This window comes from Asterias amurensis, chromosome 7, assembly GCF_032118995.1.
Source record: "Asterias amurensis chromosome 7, ASM3211899v1".
Lineage (NCBI taxonomy): Eukaryota > Metazoa > Echinodermata > Asteroidea > Forcipulatida > Asteriidae > Asterias > Asterias amurensis.
The window spans coordinates 17,751,522-17,767,207 of NC_092654.1; the positions used below are offsets into that span (position 1 = coordinate 17,751,522).

The 15,686-nt window shown below is 37.9% G+C and overlaps 1 protein-coding gene across 1 annotated transcript in view; it reads right to left on the minus strand.

Moving 5' to 3' along the window:
- Positions 1–15,686, minus strand: part of LOC139939731 (uncharacterized) — a 155,422-nt gene that overhangs the window by 93,633 nt on the left and 46,103 nt on the right. The window lies entirely within an intron of this gene.

Here is a 15,686-nt window from a genome sequence, read left to right on the forward strand (position 1 = left end):
AAAAACTGTCTATATTAATGTAGAATTTAAACGAGGTTAACGACACATTATGTGACGTTCCTTTAAGGTGTTAATTTTACTCCAAAGGGGTTAAAATCAGTGATGGACAAGTAATAGTAGACGACAAGAAAAGAGAAAAAGTGTTTATACACGTGCAGAATGAGAACGCTTGTCAGAACAATGAAATTAGGACGAGCCTTTGCAGAAACTCAACTCAAATATTGTATTAAAAAAAGGGTCAAATATAGAGCACAACCTCTTTTGACATAACACAGAGAAATAATATGAGGTAACATTTAGTTTTCAATTTAACATTTTTAGCAACAGGATTGTAGGATAAGGCCATTGTTTCCAAAAGGCATTTTGGAAGTTTGGGACTTTTAATATGGAGCTAAATGAATGTATTAAATGAAAACCAACTTAATTTTTTAACAAAATTGTGATAAACCCTTTTTTTGGTGGGGAGGGGGGTCCTTCTCTGACCCTATAGAGAATGCTTCTCGGAGCTCTGATAAATAAGCTCTTTATTTGTTCCATGATCTGGTGTGCCGACTCGCATTTCACAAACTGTATAATACAAACCCCTGTTTATTTATAAACACACAAGATTTACTTGTGCCGATTACAGATGGTTGATATACCGCGACAATATCTCATTCAGTGACACTTGTGTATGTGACTTTTTGTATTAACGAAAAAACAAGAATTTTGTCAGTGCATAAATTGGGCTTGAATTACACAACCCTTTTTTTCTTCTTTTTTCTTTTGGTTTGTGTCATTTCTGTGTTTGATTCTGTACCAACAACATGAATGCACTTAGCACACTACAAAACACAAACTGAAACATGCACATTGCAAACTTTTAAGTTCACAGCTTTTAGGTATTTTCGGAAATATAGTTTGTGCCCCTGAGATTGCTGACTTCCGTACTGGAGCATTTAGGGTAACCTAGATCAAGAAATATTGCCCTATTAGCTTTTTAAAAAATGTGTCCTTTCTCCAAGACAGTGTCTGGCCTATTAACTCATTTAGATTTTCGTTCAGTTGTCAACAAATATTTTAAATTTGTTTCAAGAGGCTGAGGTACTTTTTTGAATATTGATCATTTAGCAATGGTAGACCTTGTTCAGAAACAAGAGCCAGGTAGGACAGTGTTTATAACTGGACTAAGTGGGAAGATTTAGAACAAGTCATCATGTTCCGTCAGCTTAACATCAAGTGCAAACCATCTGAGTGATCCATCCATCCACGATCCATCCACAAAATGAAAGTCCCAGGCCTATATTCCACAGAGGCTCTTTTTTAATCTCTACTGTTTACACTAAATCTGCGAAGAAAACAAGCCGGGCTCCCTATATCAAAATTTAGAAATGCCAGGAGCAGGAATGCAACAATAACTCTTGAGTGTCATTTGTCATTTGTAACACTAGATTTGGTATTTCTAGTCACGACCCCTTGAAAAACAAAACTACGATCACTCAGGGGGCCAACATCAAAGTGGGGTACACTGACAGAGATAGAGCGAAGTTGCTTTTTTTTTCAGGGGATGAATCATTTTGGCGAGTGTCAGGTCTTCTTTAAATCCGAGGCACCTAACACAGTGTGACTTGCGTTAAAAACCAGGGCTCAATTTCATAAAGCGGCTTAGCAGAAAACAGTGATTAAAATGTTTCCGCTAAGCCAAAGAAATGCAGAATACAGTCACAGATTGTACTTTTCACATATAGTCAATAATAAGCCCATCGGAAAATTTACATTTTTGCGTCTGTGCAATTTCCCTTCATCCTTCACAGCTCAAAACAATCCGAAGTACTCCATTACTGAGCCATAAAGTCCATACAAGTTCACCAAACCTTTTGTCAAGTCCATTGCTAATTCAGTAATGTGCAATTCACTGCAATACTGCATCAATCAAATAAGGAAGGGTGAAAAAAAATCTACTCAGAATTTTACAGTGGTCGTTCTGGGGGAAAAAATGGTCAAAAGCGGTCTCCTTTATCATAAAAAAGTGAACACCTCGTGTAATGACATTTTCACAGGTTATATAAAAACAACTGGAATGAAGGAACACCTCCTAAACGCAGCGCTATCTTTCATGAAAGTGCGGAATACGTAGCGCGATAACACAGTCCAGACCTTAATCTCTCGGGACCCATCTACAGTAAAATCCAACACATGCCTGCTGTATCCTTCATTTAGTTGGATAACGAGTTTTGATATATAAAAAAAAATTGGATGACTCAGCTGACTTCACGGTCCCAAAACAAGACATCAATTCTTCATAATCAAAGGCGAGAGTCATCAATCATATTAGTTATGCAGTCGCAGGGAAAGGAATACATACACGGACCGAGTCCTTGGGATTTGCCAGATGAGAGAGTCGCGCTAAGTGTCGTTATATGTATGTAGCTATTGAGCCTGGATTAATGCATTGGTCATTTGTTAGGGTGCAGATCGTTATTGCCGAGTGACCCCCTTTCTTTAGCGAGGGTCATGATTGCTGGGATGAATTTCATTGATGAGCAATGAGTCATTGTTTTAGGATTACTGCATCATGACTGTTGTTTTATTCATTTGTTTTATTGCAGGGAAGGACGGAAAATCAAATTTAGTAAAAAAAAAAAATTAAGGACTTGTACTGAAAACAATTGAATTTGTGTTTATTTGTAAGGTTTAAAAGGCAAAAAAAACAGTGATTAACTGGAGGAGCAAAAACACCCTAAAATGAGCAGTTAGCAAAACATAAAAAAGTCACACTAAAGATTCTAACCCTAACCCTTAGATTAACTCTAACAAGCCCTAACAAAATTGTTTGGCCACATGTATTTACAAATAATTGTTATGATTTTTCCCAAGGGCAAAACAAAATCACAAATCAGATATACATAAAAAGGGAGAATGATCACGGCTAGGGAACCACAAACTCATTATTCAACTAACCTGCCAATAAACTTCATTAACATCAACAGAAGGGGGACAGTATTTCCCCATCTACTTCCCCGAACGGAACCATTCTCAATTCCCTTTTGACATCATAAAATTGCAATGAGAAAGAATGTCCCTTCAATTTCAGGCCCTGCATTTCATGTGACAACCTCAAATGAACCAAATTTTCTAATATAAAAAATTCAGCAATAAATCAACCCAAAAAGTCTCCAGTGTGCATGACTTGCTTTCAGTGGCTAGGGGAATAACCGTGCCAGAATGAAGCAGTTAGTTTTACTGTATCTACCTTCGACCAATATCTCAGGGTTCGCTGCTTTCATGCCAAATATTATTCACTCCATGTATTTTATTTCTCGTAGCCACCGTGCATGCAATGCTTATCAGCATCAACCCCCCCCCATAAAATCTAGGACACCGCGTCAGTTTTACCAAACTGCAATGATTGGTTGAATTTTTTATAACACAAGGCCATAACGCCAAGGGGGGGAAAATCACAGACTGACAAAAAAAACCTGAAAATCTATATTTTATCAGGAATATTCTAAAGTAAAACCTACAAGTTTGTCTCCTTATAGAATTCCCATGGAAACACTATAAAATTGGTTTGTCTGCGATCAGGTTGCACAATAAATCTATACAATGGAACTGAACACCTACATTGGCAAAACAATTATCTTTCTCTTCAACGTGCAAGTAAAAAAATCTATGAAAAATTATCAAGATTATTCATGATGTGAAAAAACAAAATTCTCAAATATGCATTTAATTTTTAAGAAATTTTAAAGAAATACTGAAAAGTCATGAATGATTTTGAATTCAATTTCGTTTCAGGCCTTTTGATTGGTTCTACATTTTATAAAATCAGTAACCAATAAGCTGTAAGGTAAAGCCTTAGGTTGTGCATTAAACATGTCTGGCAATTTCTTTCTCGTCTTGTTCTGTTTTCATGACCAAACGACCCATCCGTTTTGACAGCAAACAGTGCCAGTAGCTATTTAAAAAAAAAAAAAAAAAGGCAGTTTCGAAGAAAAAAAAGACAATTTCACATCTTTTAAAACATCTCCGTGATCGATACACTCCAGCCGACACATCTACAAAATACCCCGCAGCGAATGTCTTCATTATACGAATCCTGTGAACATTTAATGGCAGGGGAGTCGGTTACATTCACAGCAAGGGGGGGACCAAAATAGAAGAAAGGGAGCTACCGAGGATCCTTACCAAGGCCCCCAAACACAGTGTGACTCTACGCTGAGAAAACATCACTTCCTCGTATTGTGCATTATTTTAAAAACCCAGAGGCACTATGTCTGCACATATCCAGTACTCTAATTTCACACATTGACTCCTGTGTGGATTGAAAATGCCTGAGCTGTATCCGGATACAATCACAATATTTATGATAAACTCTTCCTGTACCAAATTATCATATCAACACATTCTTTGCCTAAAATGTAGCAGAAAATTATCAGCCTCTAGAGGTGAAATTCAATCAAACTGGGTTGCAGAATCACTCAAAAGAGGTCATGTTAATTCCCAGCTCTCAGAAGGCAAAAATCCGTTCTGGTTTTATAACCCTATTGCTAAAGACCTCCTTGCAATGTCACAGCCCAAGCGTCTGCCAAAAAAGGTTGGAAACATATAGGGAAGCCATTAATGCAAAGCAAAAACTGTCAATCACAGTTTGTAATAATGTTACACTCACCATCATATGGAATGGTGATGGAGGGAGAATGTCATGGGAGTATCGGCTCAAATTGTAAACACTAGCTATCAGATAAAAACATTTCCAAGATCCAGTTGCCAACAGCATGCATACCAAATGACATTTTGCCTGGTGATTTTGTTTTCCTGCTAATGTAAAACCACGCTAAGCAACTTCGGTGAAATCAGGCTCCAGAATGCAATTTGTGTTTCTGTCATCAAAATTATCATCCTCAAAAATTGTCTTGTGTTTTTTTGTTTTTTTTTGCGGATTCTCGTTTTTTAATTGATTTAGAAATAAATATATACTGATTGGAAAGCACTATTAAAAGACAGTGGCAATTTTGATGAACAGAAAAAAAAATTTCCTCCAGAACCAAGTGGCTCAATCCTATTGGTGGCAGGTACCCAGGCTCTAAATACACATTCCACTGACAGGTCAGGTACCCATATCTCAACCCTGCTCTACACCATTCATCATTCACCATATATGCTGTCGGAAACAGACGATAACTCAAACCAAGCAAGAGACTTTATCATTACCAGGTAATCCAGCCATGTTTAAAAAAACAACCGCAAATTTCCCAAACCCCCCTCCAAAGTACACAACATTCATTAACTTCCAAACCCTTAAGTCAACAATTTTCCACATCATAAATCTGTTACTACAGAGCGGACTGACAATCTGATTAAGACAAATTCTCTTAAGTCAACAATGTTTTTCTGTTGTCCTTTACGGTGTCGGGAGCTCCGACTATATGTACAACCCCGTCAATATTCGGTATATAACACGCCGGGGGGAAAGACCATCATTCTAGTTTCAAAAGACGATGTTGTCACGTCGTTGTGTTGTTAGTCACTCCAATTTTGATTAGCCCGTCTGCACTTTAATAGCATGTGCACAATGCACACTACGCAAGCCTTGATATTATGTGTGTAAATGCAGAAGTTAACTCATCCATAATGCTGTGTAATATTAATAATAACTGTACACTGTACAAGACCTGAGCAAACAATCTGAATGTAGAGTATGATATTAAATGAGTCTGACAACAACGCGCTACAGTCCTCTCTGCCGATGTTCAGATTCTAAATAACAAATGGGCACATTTATTCTAGTGGGAGACTTTTGGACGGTCCTTTTTCACAGTTCTCGCCAGTAGTGCGCATGCCTAGACCATGGAGGTAGAAATACCTCCATGCTTAGACCTACGCGCGCAATACTGAGCATAAGTGCTTATTGTTTCGCCTCCAAATTATTTATTAGGTGTACATCTAAACTACAAGACCTGAATCCATTTAATGAACCATTCTTGTACAGCGCATATCACATTCATAGAGCAGTCTCTATCAGCTTTAAGATGAACAAAGGAGAAATTATAGTCAGAAAATAGAGACAAGTCAAAGTAAAGTTTAGTTGACACAAGCAATACAAACTGAGTGCTTTTGCAAAAATAAATGTCTTTTTAGCATTGTCTTGAAATCTCTTTGCATTTTACTGTCGAGCACTCTCAGAGCCTCTTCCAAACCCAGGCTTTGGCTCTGGCTGCAGCATGGGTTCCCATCTTTGTTGACATAGTAATGTAGTTCTCAAAATTCAAACAGAGCCTGGAGCCCGAATGGGACCATAAGCTATGGTTTGGAAAAGACCCTTGCACTTGAGTTCAAACACTTTTTTTAAACATTATGCTGAAATATATTAGATAGACATGAATTGTACTGCTCCTCATTTTCAAGTTTTGTCCGAGTATCTCCAAATTCAAGGAGCTTTAAGAATAACTTGGGATGCAAGTAAATCACCTGAGAGATTTGCATACAAAATATATTAACTTTGTGAACATAATGCATTTTTTTTTTTTCCAATTACCCTATCTGGGACAAAATGTCAATGATCTGCATTTACAATAGAAATATGTGCTTAAAAATTGTGTGCTTAGCAACAAATAAGCAGGGAACCTGTCATAGATGGTGCATGCAATATTTGGCTGGTAACCTTAGTATTCCTGTGTTGAACAATGCTGTGCTTGACTATTTTCTGAGCTGAGAAGCAGCTCTATAAAATTGGGTATATGTACATGCATAACATGTCCCATGAAAACAAGACAACTTGGAATGAGTGGCCCTTCCTCCAGCAGTAACACTGTACCACCCCTTTAAAAAGGGACTGCATATTTCCAGGCCTTTTACATCAATTGCAGGCATTCTTGGGGGGCATCAATGACCCTAGGAAATGACTTGATGCAGCAAAGCCTTTGTGATCATCTTTTGTGATGATGCAGCGTCCATTGATCAGGATGCTCTCAAGTTGACTCATCTTCCTCCGATACTTCCTGCCTCCCTCTCTCTCTCCGTTTCTCGTCTCGTACCGCATCGTCGTTTGATCTTCGGATGGTATACCCGCTCCTGGTAACTTGTGATGTACGGCGGGGGGCATGGTAGAACCCCACAGGAGGCCGATGGTGGGTGCTTGGTAAAGAGCTTAGGCGATTAAAAAAAAAAACGACTTTCCACACTAATGGATTTTTATCATGAGCAATATTAACTGATCAATTGTGTATGTATTTAACCCTGACTGTTATCAGTGTTTTGTTAAAGGTGTGAGTAGTGTTAATAAAATATCTGCAAAAAAACAAATCTGCAAACAGACAAAATCCATTGATATTGGCATCATACTGAAATCAAGGTTTTGTATCAGGTTTGCTGTTTGCTTGTTCGGTGCATAGACCATAATGAGCATTGAGCATTTGGCTGTTACATGAGTATTGAAATGGAACTTGTGTGTACACATTTTTATTTTATTTTTGCTTTGTTTTGGTTTTGGTTTTTCAATAAATTATTTTTTGTATGAACCCAGCAAGGCGAAGTGTGAAACTTTGTTGCATGACACTCCGCGAGAAATGTACTTTGTACCTAGGCATCGTCCATCCACTGCAGGATGTAGCCCTCTGTCAGATTCCTCACTGATGCCCTTTCCTTGGACACTCTGGTCCAGTTCTTCACGCAGACATTTTCATCCCTGGTCCGTCTTTTCTTTGGTCTACCTCTGGATCTTTTCCCAAGTCTGGGTTGCCATTCTATGCTTCTTATTGTCCATCTATTGTCTCTGGTCCAGTTCTCGCCTTGGGATCTTCACAATATCATCCCTCCATCTTTTCTTTTGGCTATAACCTCTAAATCTTTTCCTTACTCTGTGTTGCCATTCATTGTGTTATTCTTATTGTCCGTCTCATGTCTGCCATCCTTGCTACATGGCCTGCCCATTTCCAATTCATTTTGTTGACATAGTTTGTGATAGTTTGTTTTGTCTGTGATTGTTTGGTATCCAATCTCTCAGTAAAATCCATAGCAGTATTCTTTCCATTGCCCTCCAACTGGTAGCCAAATTTAAATTTATTATAATGTCCTGATGAGAAATGTGTCTGTGCTGATACATCTGATCCAAAGTAAGACCATTGACAATCTCACATAACACTATTACAGAAATAAACATGATCGTAAATGAATTAAATTTATGTGTATGTTATTGAATCGGTGCATTCACATCAAAATTAGTTTATTATATTGTATGAGAAAACAATTATGTGTCTGTGCGAAGTTATCTGATCCAAGACAACTGACAATTTCACATAACACTATTTTAGGAATAACCATAATTGCAATTGAATTAAATTTATGTGTATACTATTGAATTAGTGCATTCACATCAAACCTAACAGCATCAGTAAATGACTCAACAGGCTCTACTGCAGTTATAATCATCTTTCTTTTTCTCCGACTCCGATAACGCCAGCCATGAATTGCATATTATCTAAAGAACAAGCGTGTCTCCTGATTATGCTGTGGTTTCCACGGCAACTCACATGCATGAATGGCAACAAAACTGGTTCTGCAAGAACATGGGGGAAGATTTAATGCTTTACAGCTGTCCGCCTGAGTGAACAAAAGGGCTTGTATATACCGAAGTATTTACATGTCTATTATTCAGCTCTCGAACCACATCCTACATGGTCTTAAGCGTCCGACCACGCTCATAAATGAGTCAGAGAGAACGAGAGAGAGAGAAACCAACTCATCTCAAGCATTACACGCAAATTTTAGTCTCTTGAGTTATTAATGAGAATTTGGACAAGCTCAATAATGTCTTTGTCACCTGCTCATTAAGCGCATCAACAGTTATCATAAGAAAGAAAAGCGTGAAGGCGGGCCAAACACACGCTCTTTTTGTGTCGGCACAAGCGACAAACAAACATCCAGATTGGCCTGAAAAAATAACCAGCCGGACCAAAGCAATTTCTCCAAATTCAAATATATATGAAGATTTCCATTGGAAGCGGTTGTTATTACCTTGGAACACAATGCCTGTTAATACTTCCCAAGGTTGAGTTACCGACTCAGGCTGCGAGCCAGCGCTATTGGCGGTGGACGTAATTAGCCTTGTACAATATTAATATCTCTCAATTACGCGAGAATACTCTCGATTTTAAATGAAGGAGCTCAAAAAGCTACAGTCCACTTACCCAGTCCCGCCAAGGCCAGCATCACAGCATGGTTTGTGTCGGTTTTTATTCCAGTCTTGTCATCTGTGAGCTTACTCAAATCCACATCTCAAACTCCGCAACATAAAAAAAAACATCTAACCCGACCCGGCACGCTTAAAAACACCAACCTCATTGGCTTTTTTATCTCCCCTTTGTCAGTTATTCGATAGTCCACCACCAGCATGTGCGTGGTTATAACCGGCTTGTCGCCAGCCGGGAGAACGTGTGTATATGTGCATTCACACACAGTGTTGATTCCTTTACCTCCCTATTGACATATCCCAGCGTACACGGACCAGTAAAGAGAATTGCACTCGGTAATTTCCTGATGAGATCAGTGCTGCGATTGGACAAGACTGCCCAGGGCTCTTCCACTTAACGGGCTGCAGGTTTCTCCCCCTCTGGCCTGTGCTGCCTTTTTTTTTCTTTCTCTATTCTATTTTGGGCTGTGTGTATGTGCCGTCGTGTAATGAACTTTGCGTCGTTGAGTAGCGTCGTTAAAGCTTGGCTGAGAATGCGGAAGGGATTTTAACGATGACTTTGAAATATGAGACGGCATGTTCGTTTTAATTTCCAGGAGCCACTGGTAAAATTAATATGGGGTGGTTAACAATGTTCATCCCGCGGGAAAAAATTGTAAATGCATTTAAATTAATACATTGTACATTACATTATTTGTATGCCTAATTAGTAGGCCTACTTATCAACACTCTAGTATTAATGATGCATGTAACTGTACACACACCCATTGCATGTACGCTTGAATCAGTTCAAGAGGGAAACATATGGCATAATTGTAATGTTTGTGTTGTAGAAACTAATGTTGCTGATGTGTGAAATTTGGTTGGCTGCAGATGTGAGACTGGTTATGAAGGTATCAATTCATTTAAAATTATTATTTTTGTTAAAAAGCTGTTATCAAGGCAGATGTCATAAATATATGCCGTCCGATTCTTCTGACCTGAATCTTATTTTATTGATGTATGAATGTGTGGGTTTTTCACACAAATTTGTTCTCTTTCATTTTCTGTTGCCTTTTTAACCAATGGTCTGCCGACCATCGCTTCAAAATGATAACAAAATTGCAGAGGTTTTATTTTTAAGAAAGACAATTTCAATGGAATAATAGATACTTTCAAAAAAACAAGTCTATTTGTGCTTAGTAAAAAAAAAATATAGCTCATCTATGTCCCACAAGCAATGACGACACTATCATATTTTCACTATCCCACTTACACTTGTGGAGAAACTAATAATAGTAACAGTGACCAGTCTCGCTACTTGTATTCAATTAAACTTGAAAACCAGGATCTCATTAAATGGCATATAAACAAAACGGGCAGGACTCTATAATCTACTCCATTGTAAATCATCAATTACTCCTTCTTGGACCCTCCTCAAAGTGGCATCTGATGAAGGACATGATGCAAGGAGAGCGTATCGACTTCAAGACCTTCCAGCCCCAACCCCTTTTACAGTCTCCTTCAAAGTGACCAACAAGACAAAGCACTAAGATCTGGGAAGATTTAAAACCATTTGTAGCGGGGTCCGGGAAATTTCCCAAATGACCAGTGGTCGGTTTCATACAGCTGGGAAATATTGTTGCTTTATGTTAAGGGTCAATTTCGTTCTGCTATTAAATAAGAAATATTGATGCTGTACAAAATGGCAAAACAGGCAGGACATTATGATCTACTCCATTGTAAATCATCAATTCCTTCTTGGACCCTCCTCCAAGTGGCATCTGATAAAGGATATGATGTAAGGAAACGCATCGTCTTCAAGACCTTCCATACATAACCCCTTTTACCGTCTCCTTCAAAATGACCAAAGAGATAAAGCAGTAAGATTTGGGCAAATTGGAACCATTTGTATCATGGTTTATAGCAATTTCCTTAATGACCAGTACTAGCACTGGTCATTGACCGCTTGGTTGATTTCGTGGGCTGTTTTCGGTAGGAGATAATGATGCTTAAAAATAGTAAATGCTTTGTTCAAACAAATTGGCCATTTTCATAAGTCAGAAATAATTATGCTTAACAATGGTGTTGCTATATATAGGAGGATTGTAGGTAAAATTATTGTAACCACAAAATACTTCAGTAAAGCAGGAACATGAATTTGGACCCAGGTGAGGTTATCTAAGCAACATCATTCGCATTCTGGATGGTAAGTCGGTAAGATGGTGACATCTTTCTGAGATTGAGTCAAGGGTGCAATGTTTATTATTTGCAATCATATTTTTTCCTTTTTTAATTTTTTTTTAATAGTAATTCCCCTCCAAAGACATTTTTATTATCTTCTAATCTATTTAATTTATGTATGCAAACCATGAAAAATAAAACTGAAGAAAAAAAAAAAAACTCCAAGTTTACAAGCATGCATTGAAGATAAAAAAAAGTGTCAAAACACACTCTTCCACAACAACAAAAACATATTTTATCTTTCACCAACACAACCATTAGAAAAACTTCTCGGTGAAAAACAACAACATTCCGTGCAGGCCAACAGGTCCATTCACCCCACAGTAGAGTCTCTAAATCCCCCGTACTTGCTTCTCCAGCGTATATTTATCCATCATGCTTAACCAAGGGGGGGTCGCATAGACGCCGTTATCTCTGGTGTAATTATTGCACCTTTCCAACAAGCACGTACCTCCTTACCCATCATTCGTACAGGGGTTGGTCCCAAGGTGATTTGAGTGATGGAGTGTTAAGTGCTGATCTAACACGTGGTGCCAGACTTACTGTCTGCAAGATCCATTCTTCTCCTTAGGGTATATATGCAATGTCATGACTAGCATCAGCTGATTGTAGTTTTACATTTCTTATTTCGTAGTCGTGTAGAGATCCAGCGGTGAAAGTGTGTGAAAAATCCACTTTTTCAGTGGATTTGCAAAATTGTGTGTCCCTGTATAAATTTGTCTGACCATTCAATGTCACTCCAATGTGGTCATGAAAGGTGTATTTAATGATGATTTAAAGGGAAAGTTATGTTTTTGGAACCGTTATGAATAAAAACCTAAATATACAACAAAACTAACCTCCTACAAAAAATATCTTTTTAGAAGATGGTTGCGTTTTTGAGAAAACCAGCAATTATGTATCAACAGGAAGAATACTGCATAGTTATGGAATCACAATTTGAGAGACCCTACTGTCAGTTACGTTTCTCAGATTCAAATTTTGGGGGATGAAAATAGAAAATATTTTTCCATAAACACATTATTTCATAGAAAAACGATTCTCAAAACGCGTACTTCTAACCATTAATTTATTGCCACAAATTTTAAGAGTGATTACGGAAAGTATACTTTCCCTTTAAAGCCATTGGACACTTTCGGTAAACAGTGTTGTCTAAAGGCCCACACTTTGTGTATCACAACTTAAATATATAAAATAACAAACCTGTGAAAATTGAGGCTCATTCGGTCATCGGAGTCGGGAGAAAATAACTGGGAAAACCCACCCTTGTTTCCGCACCTTTCACCGTGTCATCACATGTGTTTAAATTAAATCTGTAATTCTCGTTGAGAATTGATAATTGTTTTTAAATGTTTTCTCAAAAAGTGAAGCATTTCATGGACTAATATTTCAAGATGATGCCTTTCATCATTACCTTCTGTAAACCCTGTAAGTTATCTGTAAATCTGTGAACTTTATTTGTTTTCTGTTCCGAAAGTGTCCAATGGCTTTACCTTACAGTCTCATCACAAACTTGGTTCTGAAAACTCAAAGCTCCGCATTGAGCCGTTAATCTATAGTCATTCATGGGGTGACCAATCTTGTTCTCTCGCTGCATCACATTAATATAGAATAGATCACCATGACATTTCAAATCATAGGTTTCTTTTTTAGCCAATTAATGAAAAACATAAAAACTTGCCTTTTTAAAGGCAGTGGACACTATTGGTAATTGTCAAAGACTAGCCTTCACAGTTGGTGTATCTCAACATATGCATAAAATAACAAACCTGTGAAAATTTGAGCTCAATCGGTCATCGAACTTGCGAGATAATAATGAAAGAAAAAACCCACCCTTTTCACACGAAGTTGTGTGCGTTCAAATGGTTGATTTCGAGACCTCAAGTTCTAAATCTCAGGTCTTGAAATCAATTTCGTGGAAAATTACGTCTTTCTCGAAAACTATGGCACTTCAGAGGGAGCCGTTTCTCACAATGTTTTATACCATCAATCTCTCCCCATTACTCGTAACCAATAAAGGTTTTATGCTAATAATTATTTTGAAAAATTACCAATAGTGTCCACTGCCTTTAATGAAGCATTGCATAGTACTGTTTCCTGGATTTCCTGCCATACCCTTGGAGTTATATTTTCAATTGACTTGTTGTTGTTAAGCGCCATGGGCATTTTTTGTGGACTTTCAAAATTTCAAACCTTCCAAAAACAAACCTCATGTTCTGTGGTCTTTGGGGAAAAATGGATATAGAGTATCAGCACTTTGTTTTTTTTTAATACATTTTTCTTGCATTGATAGGTTTAGGAAAAAACAATATGATCCAATCACACTTAACAAAAAACATGACAGCAACTCAAATAGTAAAACTTCTAAACTGATTAAAATAAATAACAACCTCGTACTAAGACGACAAGATACATTTACTTTAACAGCCTATCTTTCTTTGTGTAAGTTACAATTAAAAAATCATCATTTGCTACTCAATATTATTATTTTGTGTGTACAAAATCTGTTCAGTCAAAATGTTCCCTGATAATGTACATTTGCATCCCATTTGTCCCCACATAAACATTGCTATTCCTACTTCAACTGCAACTAACCAAAAACACAAGCTCCAATTTACTTAAATCCATGCCAACTAAACCTCATGGAAAACAATCAATGGAGCCCCTCTCATTCCGCAAGGAACATCTTCTGAATAACAAACCTATACGTAGTGTAGGCAAGCCTCCGGCCTCAGCATCCTAACTAATTCCCGTCGCCAACGTTTCTCCCACACATGTTAATTTTGTGCTTTGGCTGTCTGTCAAGAGATGGCAGTGTTTCTCCAGCCAGCATCTCAAAGCTGATGTTGTCACTGAAGACATGCACACCACCGTCAAGAATCCCCCATCCCACATTGTCACTGATTCACCAACAGAGGGGGCTATAGTCACTCACCACACTCATGCTGTAGTAACCCAATAACCAATGCAAGCTACGTAGACTCCTGTCTGCTGGCACTGGGTAGCTACCAATCAATTAAATGTCTAGCTGGTTGTCATACAGCATGGAGGGCTTCCACTTTCATTCATAAATTCTTTGAGCCCCTGGAAATTTTCTCAATGCATTGACAATCAATACAAATGCATACATGATGGCAACACACTTTGTACAAGCTTGTTCCAGCCATTATAAGCGCAGAACATTAATCAAGTTGCAGATCTCATTATTCCTTAAGTGTGAACAAATGTTATTTTAGGAACAGAAATCTTTTACGAGAGAGTCTGTACAATTAACCATGCAGTTCAAGAACCTTGTATTTCTATAACCCTTAAATTTCATCAAAGCGTATCGGGTTTTGGTACATTGTAGATAAATGACACGTCCTCTTCACTCAGGGACATACAAATACTGTCATGATTGTTGACTTGAGAAATGTAAAGCCATAAAAGTATTATTTTCATGTATTATACATGTACATGTGTAGGTAGTGTCCAATTACGGGTATTATGTGTGTTTCTTTATTTTGTTGTATTTATTAATTTATTATACATTTTTTTGGACAGCTGGGTAATTGGCAATAATAAAGAACCTTTCAAAAGGACAGGTTGACAAATGGATTCATGAGAATTTTATAGTGAGACCTTGAGGATAATATTGTCAGATCCTCTCCAAAGTAGATAACATGTTTTCGTGCCTGCCTCCTTGACAATCATTATTTGCGCATTGGCGATGCTAAGAATCGGTGTGTCTCATGTAAAATAAAATTGTTTAGTCAAGAAGTCAAGGCATCAGCCATCAGCCTCCCAGTTGTCAGAGCCATCCTCCCCACCATCTTCTACAATGAGCGACTTTCCTTGGAGCCAAGCACCCCTCATCAACTGTCTGCGAGATTCACTCAGCACTTCTCTCAGCGTCTGAGAGGAATTCATGAGCGAGAACCCTACTCCTCGAGTAGTACATTCAGAGACAAATTTTACTCTGGTGAAGTCCAGCAAACTGACACCCACTAGAAACTATCACAAATTAGTATATGAAAAAACTATCACCTTGAATAACTCCCCAACATACCCCAAAACACATGAAGCCTCCCCGCCCACAATCAAGGTATCACCTCTTAACATGATGGAGATAAAGGGACAACATGGTTTTACTTGATAACAACATTTATCCACAAAAGCCTTATCCACAAAAGTCTCATCATCAAACCCTGATAGATTCACTCCCCATTTTGTCAATAACTTTTGTCAATACCTTAGTTCTGAAAACAATCAGACTTGAACCCTACCCGTAAAAACCTTCTTAAAATTTTATATT